The sequence below is a fragment of the Schistosoma haematobium genome, chromosome 1, assembly GCF_000699445.3.
Source record: "Schistosoma haematobium chromosome 1, whole genome shotgun sequence".
Lineage (NCBI taxonomy): Eukaryota > Metazoa > Platyhelminthes > Trematoda > Strigeidida > Schistosomatidae > Schistosoma > Schistosoma haematobium.
In genome coordinates this window covers 70,195,474-70,214,624 of record NC_067196.1, presented here as the reverse complement: position 1 = coordinate 70,214,624, position 19,151 = coordinate 70,195,474, and positions in this window count along the sequence as shown.

Sequence of the window (19,151 nt, the reverse complement as noted above, 5' to 3'; positions counted from 1 at the left end):
AAGTCCACTTATCGAATATTTTGCGTTGAAAAAACTCATGTTGTCAATATTAATTAATTAAGTTACACAACAAACTCTACATCCACTTTTATCAACCCTAAAAATAACTGAGTTGGACAGTATTTGCATTGTAGGTATCATTATAAGATAATTAGAGGTATTTGAATTATAGTATAAACTAAGAATCCCAGAAGTAACGTAATCGGATCAAGAAGTACTAGATAACGAATGTACTATATTTAGAATTCGAAATCACGCATTCAACAAGTACAAAGGAATCATTAGTTCATTCAAACACCACACATTACCAAGGTTTGACTTGATAATTTCGAATAAAGTGAGCATTTGGTAGATTGTTATAAATAATATTATGTCATAATACTCTTGTTGTTCCGTTTGCACTATTTAAACTTGGATTAATTTTAGTTTGGTTTTTTATTTATTTTTCCCTGAAGAGGTGGCTTACATTAAGTGACGAAACGTAGGAAAATCTAATTTTTCTACTCATTGGGATATTACAAATATATTATTCATTTATAGTATTTGAATTGTTTGTCTATTAGGTTTCAGAAATGCGTCTTCATTAAAAAAGAAGTTAGATACAAGCTTAGGTTGTTTGTGTTTGCAAACAAGAATAATAATAACTTAGCCTATCACTAAAATATCCGTAGATTGTGTTAGCTTATGCCTGTCAGATTCATGCGTTAAATTGATGTAATTGGCAATTTAATTAGTATATCTAATTATGTCAAATAACCTGATCATAAGTTGTTATAATTAACGACATTATTTTACATCCGTATATAAACAGATTTTGAATGTCAAAATTTGCTATAATAAAAAATGTCATCACCATTGTGCTTTCTGGTTTTATTTGTCACTGTTTATGAATGTGAGTTTACAAAGTAATCATTTTTACTATAGAATGGATAACACGGCTAGTTTTTGTGAGATATTTGACTAATGTAGATCAATTTTGTTTAAGCATAATTACGACTTTACAGGTCAACACTAATAATAAGATTTGTCTTGCTCAGTTAAAATCCTACTTTTGAAATAAAAGTATTGAAGAGGAGAAAAATGGTGATGTTTGACTGATCAGTTGTTTGAGAGAACTTTTTCCAGCTACAATAGTTTGTTGTTGTATGTTACCTAATACTATGACTAAATTCCATTGTTCACTGGTTGAAACTCAATCATTGCATAATATATGTCGGTTGGAATTTTGGATGTACATGGTCCATGCATTTGTTCCACAGCAACCTATCTCTATTTGTGATTTTAGATGTCCAACAATTGATCAAGAATATTTCACAGAAAATATTCAGGCATATACACCTGTCACCAGGGAACATGCAAAAATCCAATGACTTTATGAACTGAATCTACATCTTCGTTGATACTGCCCTAACCTCCTTCTAACTTAATCCTTCGCTAGTCACCAGTGGACATGAAAACCGTCGATACTGAGTTTGTGTAGCACATATTTCAGTTATGTCAATTGTGTAATTCGTATAGACTCATCAACATAAAGATGAGCTAAGCATTCTTGCAGATTTCATTCGTTTGTTCAAAACTTTGGCTATAATGACCTATTTTATTTTACATTACAGCCAAATGCTTCTGTGGTGAAATAAATTTGCATGGTAAACAGATCACTGACAGAGAAATAATCCTTCAATGGACGAATCAGAGATTTTATTCGAGACCTTTGTTATTCATACAGCAGAAAATTAATGAGGACAAAACTTATTATGCTGTCGATGCTAAACAACATACTCTCACTATTAAAACTAATGATACATGCATCCATTATGAATTCAAATATATGACTCGAGAATACTACAAAGATCTATTTTTCAGTAATTATAATTTAAATTATAGTAAGTGATGTTTGCTACTATTTATAAAATCAGAATTTATTATTGGTAACTGTACTGACAGTTACTACTTGATAAATCTTTTAACATGCGTCCAATAATCGCACAGTTCGTATACTGAAACATATAACAATTAACACAACTATTACGCTGTGAAATATCTGTAAAGTATTTTAAACTATATAAATGTCACCCAGTCCTAAAATAATTGTATTGATTATTTTGCATTGAATTATTCAATTAAACTAGCGATTTTCAAATCATTACATAAATGACACGCTACATAAGACAGAGACAGAAGGTTGTGACTTTCATCTTGAATGATGTTCTAGTACGTGATACTTAAAGATTTCGAAGAAAGAAAAATTTTCAAGTTCTGTTCTCCAATTGATCTGAAAAATTTATCTATTCATGATATGAAATGTAACCAGTGATAAATACCATGTTCCTTGAAAAATGAAACTCTATGAAACACTGAGATTAATCTGAGAATAGACCTCACAGTTGAATATTACTAAAAGTAATGTTTAGATTTGCTCAAACGTGACTCTCAGTTGTCATAAGTGGAAGCTTCAATTCCAGAAACTACCACCTTAAGAATGTGTAGTGTCACAGTAATCTTTTGTTTGTCTCACCCTCTCTTCTCAAAGTACCTCAGATGTTCGAAAATATACAATATCGTACAATATCACCAACAAGAATCAAATTAAAATGGGATATGAAAAAAACAAGTGCAATAAAAAGTTAAACACCATCATATTTCTACCCAGTGGAACTAAGGAATTGAAAATGTTGTTGTTGGAACAAGCAAGTTCGGCTCGATCGGCGATCGACGAGGAAAATAAATACGAATTCATCTTATCAACATTTGATCCACAACTACCAGGTTCAGATAAACATAAACTAGGATATTTCGGAATACCCACTCTTGTCAAAATCAAATCACTGAGTAAGTTGATTTATGTTTATTTCATCATTCTATTGAAGTGCATATGCTTATTTATTGAGTGACATCTAATTGAACAGAGAATATGTTATTTTCAACTGCTTGTGAGATTCTAAATGCGATCAAGTTTCAATGTCTTCGTAACCATCTATCCGTGTAGCCCAATACTGAACCAATTCATATCTGTCTCCAAACGGTTTGAGTTTAGCTGTTCTTGTGAATAACGTAGCGACGTAACTAGCACCAAACGATCATGAATATGTCTGATTTTTGTCTTAACTATGGTCTTCCAGTGTTGATAGTCGTTAATTTGAAATATTTTTGATCGTTTGTTGTACTACTGTAATTCTCTACACCGATAAGACATATCTTATCACTCACGGAGTTTTGAATTTCAGCAAGTGTGTAATTAGACCTGTCCTTCGATATATTCAGAAAGAAAGTTTTACTTCAACTATAAGTGTCCACTTTTAGATATAGCACTAATAAAGTCGATAACAAAAACTACTTAAATTCAAATTCATCTTCATTTTTATGAATCACACCAACGTTCTGTTCATAGGACTGTACACTATACGGCATTTGATGTTCACATTCTCCAATCACTCATCGTTTCACAGAACATTCCAGGCTCAAGTAATTTATGGCAACTCGAATTTTATTTATGCGTTTGAACAACGTTTTTACAATTTCCATTTAAAGTATCGAATTACGTAAAGTGGTTTCAGCCATAACCATAATTTATGTTACACCGGATTTGTGTAATGTACATTTGTAATGCATACTAATTGTCCTGACAGGTATAAGTAGTATGTATCCGCAATCGGAAGTGAAATGTCTGTCAGCAGAAGACTGAATTGAAGAGAACAGAAAGGAAACCAGAGAGGAGTGGGAATAACAAGAGAATTGGAGGAATAGTCGGTTAGGTAAAGGAAAACGCAAAGAAAATGTGCAAATGATGTATTTAGTGTATGATTTTCATATTTCACCAAGACACTGTGTAATTTTACGTAGGCACATTTAGTAATATCAGATTAAATAGATATCTACTGCAATTTTGTCAATAAAGGAGAAAATGGTGACCTTTATTAAAAACACATACACTGCAACTTGAGAGAAGAAATCTTGTGATGAGGAACTAACGACACATTTTTTTTTTGAAATAAGCTAATAGTTTCTAAATTCACTGGACAACATGTTAGTTATCCTTCGTGATGCTTATTTAAAATCGGTGTGATATTTTTCATGCAACATCTCTTCATTTTCCGTATGACGCTACTTGTACTTTACTTGATCATCTTAATTTTATTTGTATTCGTACCTAAATCAATTCTTTTAACGTTTTACTTAAAGCCAAACAGATATTTTACGGTGTAAAATTCGCGAAGAAAGGATCAAAACATATTATAATAAAATGGAAAACTCGCGAAATAACTGACAGCACAACATATAATATTTCATGGTTTAGTCGATCAACCACTGAGAACAAAAACTCATTCAAAATCTCCCAAACGTTTCATAAAAATACCTGTTCAATTGAAACAAAAACACAGAGTGATTGTTGCTCAATATTGTGATGGTAAACTTGATTGGCCAATTCTTATCGATTTTCGGATTCCATGTAAATTTCCACTTTCATTTGTAAATATTCTTATGAATTTTATGGTGTGACTTTCATCTGCATATTATTATTTTTGAAGTATTTTCTAGATATACATGTGGAGAATGATGAAGTAATGTATGAAGTCAGACACCGTGACCTTCAAACCAATGAAGTGTCTTCACAACACTGGCGGATTATAAAGATTTGATAATGATAAGTCTTGCATATTGAACGCTATATTCGTTTCCCAAGCTATTCTGTAACCCCCAAGCTAGAACTATACAGTGACCTGAACAACAAGAGAGAAGACCCAAAGTATGCGAGAAGTACTTTATCCCAACGTTCATTTCAATACAGAAAATACAGGGTTTTCATAATATTTTTAATGTCCTTGGGTTGCTCGAAGATTCTGGAATGCTACTAAACATAGTAGCAGTGTAGTAATCAGCCAATCAGAACCTCTGCAAACAACGTTTCGCCCCCTTGAAATTTTTGGTCAAAACTTCAAGTGAACGCTGATTGGACGAAACACTTCATAGTGTTTCCTGAACCATGCTTGTCTTTTGCGAGAAATTCGCCGGATCACCCCAACAGATAGTAAAAATACCTCCACAAGAATCTGTGGGATTATGCCTCTTACCATATATTGGATGGTTGTGCTGTTTGAATGAACCTATGATACCTTTGTATTGGTTGAATGCTTGATTTCAAATTCTAAATACAATACATTCGTTGTGCCTGTGTCTTCTTAATTCAATTGCGTTAATCCTGGAATTCCTAATTCATACGACAATTAGAATACTATATTGGCGTCGTGATGGAACCTGCAATGGAAAAGTTGGATATTCATTCAACTTCGGAAGCATTTGAGGATTATTTGGAAAGGTTCGAAATTTGGAGCATGACCAAGAAAGATGTTAAAGGTGAGAAAATTGTGGCACATTTTCTAACATTCATTGGGAGAGAAGCTTACAGCTTATTAAAAACTTTGGCATATCCAGAAAAACCTATCTCACTCCCTTATGCAACTCTTAAAGAGCTATTGTTAAGTCATGTAAAATGCACCAGTTTTGAATGCCGTGAAAGGGCGAAGTTTCATAAGATGGTTCGTCAAAATGACCAAAAGGTTCGGGAATTCATCCTTGAATTACAGAAACAAGCTGCCAAGTGTAATTTCGGTGATCAACTTCATGTGCAACTGAGAGATCGATTAATTGCAGGAATTAACATACCGAGTTTGGAAAGAGAGCTGTTAAAAATGTCAAACTGTCCCTTTCAAGATGCTAGAACTGCATGTATTAACTACGAAGCAGTCAATGGACTTGATATCCAGTCGATGAAGATTTCTAATACTTTGCTTAGTCGTCGTGATGAACTACAATCTCAGGGTCAATCAAAATTGCGTTCATTTAACAGTGATTCCTATTCTCGTGTAAATATGAAAGGTGTTTCAACGAGGAATTACAAAGCAAATCACAAAGGTGAGATGAAGTTTGGTAAATGTTTATCATGTGGAAAGTTTCATGCTCGCAATTCATGTGTATTTCGTAATGCTAAATGTTTTAAATGTGGTAAGGTAGGACACATTCAGTCACTATGCAAAGCTACTGTCCATTTTGCTTCGAGCTGTACTAAATCTTGTGATTTAAATTTCAATAATTCGGATGTTTCTAGTGATCATTTGTCTTTGTCCACTATTTCGAAAGGTAATGCTCATATTCAGAAGCGATTATATACATCGCTTGGTTCATCTCAGGACTTTATTCTGGACACAGGCAGTATAGAGTCCATTATTTCATTCAAGAACTTGAAAGATTTAGATCCTAACATTGTTGTACGACCCACTGAAGTATCAATACTGGGGATTACTGGACACAGACTGCCCATACGAGGATGTTGTGAATTGCTAATCAGAGATGATAATTCTTCATACATACCTTGTGAATTTTTAGTTAGCGAAACAGGACTGTCAATATTGGGTTTAAAGAATTTGAAAAGGCTTAAGGTGGAGTTGTCCTTCTTAGTTTCTAAAGAAAATTCTGATACTTTACTTAAAGATTTGATAGCTATGTGTGCTAAGTGCAGTGGAGGTATGAAAATTAAGCCTATAAAACTTCAAGTACAGGGTGATCCCGTCTTTCTTAAAAGACGAATAATTCCTTATGGTCTTCGAGAAGCAGTACATAAGACATTAAACGATTTGTGTGTGAAAGGCATAATTGAACCAATTCAGTCTTCAGCATGGGGTACTCCTATCGTTACGCCACTGAAGTCGGACGGCAAGACCCCTAGAATTTGCGGTGACTATAGATTAACTCTGAACTCCCGTTTGTTGAAGCAAACGTGCACGACGGTAGAAGCTGAAGATATTCTAAATCGACTTCATGGTTCTAAAGTGTTCTCGAAAGTTGACCTAAAAGATGCTTATCTTCAAATTCCTTTAGATGAATCTTCATCTATTTTGACGACAATTAACACTCCTTTTGGTCTGTTCAAATACAATTTCCTTCCATTTGGTCTAAGTTGTTCTCCAGCCATATTTCAGGAAGTTATGAATAAAGTAGTTAGTGATCTTGAAGGTGTTGAAGTTTATCAAGATGATCTCATTGTTCATGGCTCTAATAAGGTAGTTCATGACCAGAGACTTATTGCTTTATTGCGTCGTTTAATTGAGAAGAATATAACAGTGAATCCAAATAAGTGTTCATTTTGTGTATCTAGTTTTGAATGCCTTGGATACCTAGTTGATGGTAATGGTTTTAGACCAGATATGAAACGACTAGCTCCACTGACTAATGCACCGTCTCCGAAAAATCTTACAGAATTACGTTCACTAGTGGGTGCTCTTCAATACTATTCCCGTTTTATTCCTAATTTTTCTTGTCGTGCAAATTGTTTATTTAATATTTTAACATCCAATTCATTCAAATGGAGTGAGGAACAAGAGTTATGCTTACGAAGTCTGCTGAAGTTTCTTCAAAGTGATGCTGTTCTTCGAACGTACTCCCTAATGTACATTCTGTGCTTATTACTGATGCATCACCTGTGGGAATTGGTGCAGTTTTGGAACAGGAAGGTAGACCAGTTATTTGTGTTTCACGCAAACTTACTGTTACTGAACAAGGTTATTCACAGACTCAGCGAGAAGCATTAGCTGTGTTTTGGGCTGTTAAAAGACTTCATAAATATTTATTCGGAAAGAAATTCACTATTGTTACTGATCATGAAGCTTTAAAGTTTATTTATCATCCCGAAAAATCCTTAGCACGTTCCTCAGCAGCTATGGTTCAGCGATGGAGTATTGCTTTGAGTGCATATGACTATACGGTTCAGCACAGAAGTGCCAAACAGATTCAACATGTTGATTACATTTCTCGACAGTCATTACAAGATAAACCTATTAATACTTCGGATTGTTTGTTAGTGCAACCTTTACCAGTGAGACGTTCAGATCTCATTAGAGAAACTCGTAGATATTTTGGATGTATACTCAGTGCTATAAGGAAAGGTTGGAATGCTAATTTGAAACGGAGATTTCCTATCTATTTTTCAAAGCGGGATGAGTTATCTACTACTCCTGATGGTATTCTGTGTTTAAATGATCGTGTTGTCATTCCTCCTTCATTGCGTAAATCTGTTCTTGAAGATCTTCATAGTGGTCATTTAGGTGTTGAGAAAATGAAGTCCTTGGCAAGGCTCACATGCTGGTGGCCAGAGATAAATGCAGATATATGTCGTACGGCAAACAATTGTGAGAAATGTCATCAGTTGAAAAATCATCCTTCGAAGTGGGTGCCATGGCCAGTATCGTCTGAGGCCTGGCAGAGGATTCATGCTGACTATTGTGGACCATTTCTTGGTAAATACTACGCACTAGTAGTCATTGATTCTTTTTCAAAGTGGCCTGAAGTTTTTTCACAACTTCACCAAATTCTGATTTCACAATACAAGCATTAAGAAAGGTGTTTAGTCGAGAAGGTGTTCCCTTGATGTTGGTGACTGATAATGGCTCACATTTTGCTGCAGATGCAGTCACTACCTGGTTGAACGGTATAGGGTGCAAACATCTATTTACTACTCCCAGACATCCGTGTTCTAATGGTCAGGCAGAGAATTTTGTTAGGACATTAAAGACAGCTATTGATTCTATAGCCCCCTCAACATTTAATGAGCTGGAGAGGGGAGTAGATACCTTTCTATTGCAATATAGAAATGCCAAACATTCAGTGACGAAGGAGACTCCAGCGAAGCTATTGAAAGGAAGAATTCTTCGGTCGAATATGAGATGTCTGGAGTCTGCAGAAGTTACATACTATCGAGGAAATGATCTTCGACCATCTACGGGTATTGTTCTGAAGAATGTCGGAAAATCGATGGTGCGAATTCTAGACATCGATGACTTAAGTACACACAGTCGACATGTAGATCAAATACAATTTCAGGAACCAGGTGAGTCAGTTCCAATTTCGATTGTTAATTCTAATGCTAATGAGCATATTCTAGATAATACAGAATCCTTGTCCAATACAATGTCAGACAGACTCAGGATGAATTTGAGAAGACGTACGATTGATTACAAACAACTAGACTCCAATTTAAGCTGTGGCGGATGTGGTGTTTGAATGAACCAATGATACCTTTGTACTGGTTGAATGTTTGATTTCGAATTCTAAATACAATACATTCGTTGTGCCTGTGTCTTCTTAATTCAATTTCGTTAATCCTGGAATTCCTAATTCATACGACAATTAGAATACTATAAAATATCTTCACTCGGAGCATCCTAAACACAATCGCACTATATGAATTACATCCTTAAAATAAGAAAGCAACATTTGAGCATATCTGAACGAACGTTTAATACAAAATTGTTTATCACAATTTCGACTGTTAACCTGTCTTTCATCGAAGACATTGTATGAAATCAGGTCCCTTGTGTGACTGATTAGTATTCTCTAAGCAAATGAGTTAAGTGATCTTGCAGCCATAAGTAAATTTTGTTTGTTTATTACAAGCTATATTAGGAAATAATTTCTATATAGTCAGAATCAGTAGCGACCTTTTTATTCATGACATAAATTAAGTAATGGGTGATGACCTCAAGTTGCATTACAGGCGAACACTAAGAACCGATTCATTTTTCGAGTTATGGATCTTTAGTTTAATGCAAAAAAAATACCCGAAAGGTCTCAGAAGAAAAAAATATCGTGTCAAAACTGTAACAATAGATACATTGAGTTGACTGTTTACTATTAACTCAGTAAATATTTCTTTCTGTAAGTATTCCATTTGTTATTTAGCGAAGGTGAAGCATGCTTGTATGTGCTTCGATGTCTGACTTCAGTGCTTCAGCTGTATATTGTCGGTAACTGATAGCGATGTGGTCAACCTCATGCCCAACCCTCCTCCTTTGTCCGGGTTTGGGACCGGCAGTAGCTCTAGAAGAGCTACAGGCGGAGTTCGATCTTCTTCAGTGTTATGTTTATTCAAGATACGATATTTGTGTATTTAATTAACGTGGACTATGCTCAGCACAATTTTCAGCAAGTGATGTGTTACAACCCTGGGTATTTTTCACGTATGTGACTTTTCTAATTGATACTCAGAATGGGTGTACAAGAAATTTTAAATAAACGGATTTCAAAATCGCTAAATAGAACGTTCTACGCAGCTAAGCTCCGAATCGTTTTCTCAAGCCGGCCTACCATTTTTGGATGTGTTAAGGATAATCTTCCGCTTTGGGCCACATTAATGTGCATCTATTAATTTACTTGCTCATGTGGCGCACATTACATAAGGCGCACAAAACGATCACTTTCCATACGTATCTCAGAACACTATCCGGCTTGGCTTTTAAAAGGTGAATGTAAAACAATTACTAGTTCAATACAGGAACATTTAATCAACTGTGGACACATCGCTCCAAATAATTCTTTTTTTAAAATAATCTACAGAGTCAAAGGAATTGAATCAAAGGGGTGTCGAATCAATATTTTATGCACTGCTGAGGCATTGGCAATCCACGAACTCAAGCTTGAACTTTGCGTTTAAACAGTTCAAATTTTTTCTTAAATATCAATTATTTCTTGGTAATAATATAATTATATTAGTTAATGAAATAGAACAACATTGTGAATATTTTTTGCTTAGTATTTTAATTTCAATTAAAGAAGAGAGTTTAAGTGACAAAAATTTTGGATTAATTATTTTACTAATCACCTTAAAATAAAGTTATATCATTTACACGTAGAATGAAGAGATTTATAGAGCCGAATATATGAGAAGATATTACTTAATAAGGCCTTAGTGATTATTCATCTCAGAAATTTGCTTTTCATTGCATAAACTTGATCTAGTTTATTGTGTGGTTTTTTCAACTAATTAGGAACAAGTTGAATAAAACTAACAAGTTTAATGATTAAGTATCAGTCTTTAAAATATAAATATTTTACAAATCCACATTTATTTATTATAACTTAACAAGATAGATTAACAAAAATAATATAAGCTTGTGATAGTTCAACTGTTTTCGCATCGAATCATTGAATAATGAGCAAACACTCATTGTGCACGACTCCGACAAGTGCAAATGATTCATTTAAGATCTAGTTGTATTTGATTATTTTTATGTTCTGATCTCCACCTACGACGTCTGATTTTAATGAGGTGTTTAGCACGAATTGGGCATCTGTCACCTGAACGTGTAAAAATATGTTTGGGAAAGTGAGTTGACGTCTTATAATGTTTTGATTTATTTGAATTATAGCACGAACTAAGAGTCCCAGAAATAACGCAATTGAATTAAGAAGTGAGACACAAGCACAAACAAATGTATTGTATTTGGAATTCGAAATCGAGCCTTCAACAAGTACAAAGGTATCATTAGTTCATTCAAACACCACACGTCTCTGAGAGAGAAAGGAGTTTCATCACTGTCTATCATCGTTCGAAGAACAATGGGAAAGCAATAACCGTTAAGCATTTGTTCAATCCAAGCTTTCGACATTGTGCGTTACTTGCACTTTCAAGTAAATAGGTCGTCGAACACGGAATCATCACTTCTAACAGTGTTTACAGATCTGCGTTTCACCGTTATAATCTTTATCATAGAACAGTCATTACCGTTTAGGCTGGTGGCTCTTCAATTCGATCGATGCATACTATTTTAAGTTCAGTTTCATAAATCTTATGACCAATTCAAATCTTATCTGTTGACGAAGACATCATGACTACGGAGTCAGGAAATAGGATTTTCAGTGAATGTGGGTATTAACTGACTACTGTTTGACCTACAAGTTCAAAATATATCAGTTTTCTATTGACTGAAGATAAGAATTCCGTAGTACGTTTTAAATTCCAATAGGAGCTATGATAGTTGGTCATTTCATGCTGTTAACATTATTTGATTGATTTGGAAAATGAATAAGTTAATTAACATTACAGTGTATTGTATTGTTTGGCATTTCCTGCTTTAAACCGTCCTGTGGAATTTCCGTTGAATTTGAAACAGTCACTTATAATGTCTATGACAACAGATAACAACATTCACACTACATGTTGACTAACTTTAACATCATTTGGAGCAGATTGAAGGCTTCTACTTAATAAAAATTTCAAACTTTAAACAGAAAATCATTATCGCTCAGCGTTTCAAAAATAAACGCGTGTTATACATGAGCTTTAACAATTTAAACCATTATAGTATTCTAATTGTCGTATGAATTAGGAATTCCAGGATTAACGAAATTGGATTAAGAAGACACAGGCACAACGAATGTATTGTATTTAGAATTCGAAATCAAACATTCAACCAGTACAAAGGTATCATTGGTTCATTCAAACACCACATCCGCCACAGCTTAAATTGGAGTCTAGTTGTTTGTAATCAATCGTACGTCTTCTCAAATTCATCCTGAGTCTGTCTGACATTGTATTGGACAAGGATTCTGTATTATCTAGAATATGCTCATTAGCATTAGAATTAACAATCGAAATTGGAACTGACTCACCTGGTTCCTGAAATTGTATTTGATCTACATGTCGACTGTGTGTACTTAAGTCATCGATGTCTAGAATTCGCACCATCGATTTTCCGACATTCTTCAGAACAATACCCGTAGATGGTCGAAGATCATTTCCTCGATAGTATGTAACTTCTGCAGACTCCAGACATCTCATATTCGACCGAAGAATTCTTCCTTTCAATAGCTTCGCTGGAGTCTCCTTCGTCACTGAATGTTTGGCATTTCTATATTGCAATAGAAAGGTATCTACTCCCCTCTCCAGCTCATTAAATGTTGAGGGGGCTATAGAATCAATAGCTGTCTTTAATGTCCTAACAAAATTCTCTGCCTGACCATTAGAACACGGATGTCTGGGAGTAGTAAATAGATGTTTGCACCCTATACCGTTCAACCAGGTAGTGACTGCATCTGCAGCAAAATGTGAGCCATTATCAGTCACCAACATCAAGGGAACACCTTCTCGACTAAACACCTTTCTTAATGCTTGTATTGTGAAATCAGAATTTGGTGAAGTTGTGAAAAAAACTTCAGGCCACTTTGAAAAAGAATCAATGACTACTAGTGCGTAGTATTTACCAAGAAATGGTCCACAATAGTCAGCATGAATCCTCTGCCAGGCCTCAGACGATACTGGCCATGGCACCCACTTCGAAGGATGATTTTTCAACTGATGACATTTCTCACAATTGTTTGCCGTACGACATATATCTGCATTTATCTCTGGCCACCAGCATGTGAGCCTTGCCAAGGACTTCATTTTCTCAACACCTAAATGACCACTATGAAGATCTTCAAGAACAGATTTACGCAATGAAGGAGGAATGACAACACGATCATTTAAACACAGAATACCATCAGGAGTAGTAGATAACTCATCCCGCTTTGAAAAATAGATAGGAAATCTCCGTTTCAAATTAGCATTCCAACCTTTCCTTATAGCACTGAGTATACATCCAAAATATCTACGAGTTTCTCTAATGAGATCTGAACGTCTCACTGGTAAAGGTTGCACTAACAAACAATCCGAAGTATTAATAGGTTTATCTTGTAATGACTGTCGAGAAATGTAATCAACATGTTGAATCTGTTTGGCACTTCTGTGCTGAACCGTATAGTCATATGCACTCAAAGCAATACTCCATCGCTGAACCATAGCTGCTGAGGAACGTGCTAAGGATTTTTCGGGATGATAAATAAACTTTAAAGCTTCATGATCAGTAACAATAGTGAATTTCTTTCCGAATAAATATTTATGAAGTCTTTTAACAGCCCAAAACACAGCTAATGCTTCTCGCTGAGTCTGTGAATAACCTTGTTCAGTAACAGTAAGTTTGCGTGAAACACAAATAACTGGTCTACCTTCCTGTTCCAAAACTGCACCAATTCCCACAGGTGATGCATCAGTAATAAGCACAGAATGTACATTAGGGAGTACGTTCGAAGAACAGCATCACTTTGAAGAAACTTCAGCAGACTTCGTAAGCATAACTCTTGTTCCTCACTCCATTTGAATGAATTGGATGTTAAAATATTAAATAAACAATTTGCACGACAAGAAAAATTAGGAATAAAACGGGAATAGTATTGAAGAGCACCCACTAGTGAACGTAATTCTGTAAGATTTTTCGGAGACGGTGCATTAGTCAGTGGAGCTAGTCGTTTCATATCTGGTCTAAAACCATTACCATCAACTAGGTATCCAAGGCATTCAAAACTAGATACACAAAATGAACACTTATTTGGATTCACTGTTATATTCTTCTCAATTAAACGACGCAATAAAGCAATAAGTCTCTGGTCATGAACTACCTTATTAGAGCCATGAACAATGAGATCATCTTGATAAACTTCAACACCTTCAAGATCACTAACTACTTTATTCATAACTTCCTGAAATATGGCTGGAGAACAACTTAGACCAAATGGAAGGAAATTGTATTTGAACAGACCAAAAGGAGTGTTAATTGTCGTCAAAATAGATGAAGATTCATCTAAAGGAATTTGAAGATAAGCATCTTTTAGGTCAACTTTCGAGAACACTTTAGAACCATGAAGTCGATTTAGAATATCTTCAGCTTCTACCGTCGTGCACGTTTGCTTCAACAAACGGGAGTTCAGAGTTAATCTATAGTCACCGCAAATTCTAGGGGTCTTGCCGTCCGACTTCAGTGGCGTAACGATAGGAGTACCCCATGCTGAAGACTGAATTGGTTCAATTATGCCTTTCACACACAAATCGTTTAATGTCTTATGTACTGCTTCTCGAAGACCATAAGGAATTATTCGTCTTTTAAGAAAGACGGGATCACCCTGTACTTGAAGTTTTATAGGCTTAATTTTCATACCTCCACTGCACTTAGCACACATAGCTATCAAATCTTTAAGTAAAGTATCAGAATTTTCTTTAGAAACTAAGAAGGACAACTCCACCTTAAGCCTTTTCAAATTCTTTAAACCCAATATTGACAGTCCTGTTTCGCTAACTAAAAATTCACAAGGTATGTATGAAGAATTATCATCTCTGATTAGCAATTCACAACATCCTCGTATGGGCAGTCTGTGTCCAGTAATCCCCAGTATTGATACTTCAGTGGGTCGTACAACAATGTTAGGATCTAAATCTTTCAAGTTCTTGAATGAAATAATGGACTCTATACTGCCTGTGTCCAGAATAAAGTCCTGAGATGAACCAAGCGATGTATATAATCGCTTCTGAATATGAGCATTACCTTTCGAAATAGTGGACAAAGACAAATGATCACTAGAAACATCCGAATTATTGAAATTTAAATCACAAGATTTAGTACAGCTCGAAGCAAAATGGACAGTAGCTTTGCATAGTGACTGAATGTGTCCTACCTTACCACATTTAAAACATTTAGCATTACGAAATACACATGAATTGCGAGCATGAAACTTTCCACATGATAAACATTTACCAAACTTCATCTCACCTTTGTGATTTGCTTTGTAATTCCTCGTTGAAACACCTTTCATATTTACACGAGAATAGGAATCACTGTTAAATGAACGCAATTTTGATTGACCCTGAGATTGTAGTTCATCACGACGACTAAGCAAAGTATTAGAAATCTTCATCGACTGGATATCAAGTCCATTGACTGCTTCGTAGTTAATACATGCAGTTCTAGCATCTTGAAAGGGACAGTTTGACATTTTTAACAGCTCTCTTTCCAAACTCGGTATGTTAATTCCTGCAATTAATCGATCTCTCAGTTGCACATGAAGTTGATCACCGAAATTACACTTGGCAGCTTGTTTCTGTAATTCAAGGATGAATTCCCGAACCTTTTGGTCATTTTGACGAACCATCTTATGAAACTTCGCCCTTTCACGGCATTCAAAACTGGTGCATTTTACATGACTTAACAATAGCTCTTTAAGAGTTGCATAAGGGAGTGAGATAGGTTTTTCTGGATATGCCAAAGTTTTTAATAAGCTGTAAGCTTCTCTCCCAATGAATGTTAGAAAATGTGCCACAATTTTCTCACCTTTAACATCTTTCTTGGTCATGCTCCAAATTTCGAACCTTTCCAAATAATCCTCAAATGCTTCCGAAGTTGAATGAATATCCAACTTTTCCATTGCAGGTTCCATCACGACGCCAATATAGTATTCTAATTGTCGTATGAATTAGGAATTCCAGGATTAACGCAATTGAATTAAGAAGACACAGGCACAACGAATGTATTGTATTTAGAATTTGAAATCAAGCATTCAACCAATACAAAGGTATCATAGGTTCATTCAAACACTACATATTTGTTCGTGAATTTTAGTTAACAAGCGAAGGCTTTGGCTACATCTGTGGTCACCGTACCTGTGACTTAAAGGTCTAATCCCTCAGGATACTGGAGCACATGTACATCATTGGTTTGGAGTCAGGGTTTTCCAACTTCCCTAAGTGGATCATCCGTATCCACCAACCCGGTTAAGGCGTAAGGTATCCGCTTTTCGTTCTCTCAATTTCGTAAACAACAACCCCACCGCGGGAAGGCAGGGGGTAGGACTTCTCTGGCAGTGTTTGTATGCACGTGGCCATGTGAGAGCATTTCAAGAAGGAGAGTTGACTGTCCCCTTTCTCAGCCGTACCACGGCATTTGAGGGCAATTGTAGTACTAGAGATTTGGTTATTTGGGATTTCATATTTTAATTTCATTGTTTTACTTCACATCATCTGATAATTCAATTTCCCATGCATAGACCACTTTTTAATTTTATATTTGTTATCGAATTACGTATTTCTCATCAAATGATAGGTTATTGTCGCTGCTGAAAGAAACTTTTTAACTAAACTTGGCTTTGATAGTCCTTATTTTGAATAAATCACATACCAATAAGAACGTACTCCCAACTATTCAGATGTTTTAATAATATGATCACGGAAATCACAAGTTAATATTTCTAAGACTTTGATGTAGGATATTTGAGACTTTTGGTTGAGAAATTAAGCTTCAAACATACAGATGTTCACTGATATAGCTGATTACACACTTTACCAGATTTTCATCTCAAAAAATATTACCAAGACAATGGAACATTTTCGTTCAACCTTTATAAAGTTTAAAGTAAACTATACAATTAACATGATAATATTTCTAATAAATTTTCTCAAGAATTCAAAATAATATTTGCCTACTAATTTTCATATAATTGAAATTTACCTACCAGACAAACTTTGGCAATGATAAAGAAAATTAGACGAAATTATCACAAAAATTGTAATGCTTGAAAATATAAGGTAATAGAAAATAATTTTATCTACTCAAATGAGTTTGTAGGTATTATTACCAAGGTTTTTCAATATCCCAGGATCTGACTCCAAGTAGATCGTATAAATGATTGTTATTGAAATATTTTTATCGTCTATCCTTGTATATAATCATCGACTTAAATCGCGTTAGTCAATAACAGAATTAAATAATTCAAATACGAGAATGAATTTTGAATGCGCATATTTCATAGAATCTTTGATCCAGACAAAATATCGGAGAAGCGAAGAGAAAAGAGCGAAGCGAAATGATGCACGGTGAAAAAGGCATGTGAGCCAACTCCATTTACCCAAGCATTAACCAATATTTATAGTCAAATAAAAATAAGTTGCAGACTTGTGATGAATAGGATAAGAAACGTACACGCACATATGCGCTCATATAAAAACAGTCAAGATTGATAAGCGATAATTAACAAGGTCAAAATATGACTCAAGTAGAATGAATGGATTGGCCTGTCCGAAAGCTAGAATAAGGTATATGGGCTTAACATAGCAAACGACACTATAGTTTGACTTGATAATTTTAAATAAATTGAGAATTATTAGGTTGTTGTTAATGTGAGTGATATATTTGTAACATCTTAGTAGGAAAATTTAAATTTTTCCAACATTCTGACGTTTCGTAACTCAAAGTAAGCCACTTCTTTAGAGAATAAATAAAATAACTAAATTAATCCAAGTTTAAATAGCACAAAAGAATAAAGCAAACATATTTAGTTGTGGTGTTTGAATGAACTAATGATTCCTTCGTACTTTTTGAATGCTTGATTTCGAATTTCAAATACAGTATATTCGTTCGTGCTTATCTTGTACTTCTTGATCCAGTTGCGTTATTTCTCGAATTTTTAGTTCGTACTATAATTCAAATACTCTTAATAATCACATTGGCGTCGCAATGGAGCCTGTGATGGAACGGTTGGATGTACATTCAGATTTTGATGTTTTTGAGGATTAGTTGGAAAGGTTCGAAATTCGGGCTATGACCAAAGAAGATGTTGAGGATTTTAATATTGTGGCACACTTCCTCACATTCATTGGAAAAGAAGCATACAGCTCATTAAGAACTCTAGCTATGCTGGAAAAGCCCATTTTGCTTCCTTATACAACTCTCAAGGAACCACTATGTTAAGTATACAAATTTCGAATATAGTAAGGGAGGGAAATTTCATAAAATTATTCATCAGGACATCAAGGATTCAGCTACATTACTACGTTATCGCAATCAAATGCGTACTCAACGTTATGCAGATAATTCATTGAGGATATGCGATACAGTTCACAAAGGTGAGATCAAGTTTGGTAAATGTTTATCCTGTGGCAAATTTCATTCTCGTAATTCATGTGCATTTCGTAATGCTAAATGTTTTAAATGTGGTAGGATAGGACACATTCAGTCAGTATGTCATACTACAGTTCATTCCGCTGCAACTAATCTTAAAATTTGTAGTTGTGATTCTATTGAGTTGGGTGTTTCTAACGATCATTTATCTTTATCCACGACTTCGAAAAGCAGTATAGAGTCACATAGCAGACCAGGGTTAAATGAAACTCAGAATCCATGTGAGACAACAGTTTCTAATCAATCAACTTATCAGATTTCTCATCTTATTGTACCAGATATGGTTTTTCCTAACGATTCACATATTTCTGATGAAATTCCTTATAAATCTGAGGAAAATATGTTGAATGAACCTAGTCATGATCGAAAGCGTGATGCAGTCTTGATAGATGCTGATTTTTCTAATGACCCTTTACTCTGCAATGACATTCCTAATAAACTTGACGAAAGTGTTTCAGAAGAATCAAATCTTGATGTCATATCAAATATTATTAATCCTCATAATGAATTTGTTGCTTGTGAGGAACTTGTTCAATGTGAAGCACGAGTATTAAGTGAGCTCGA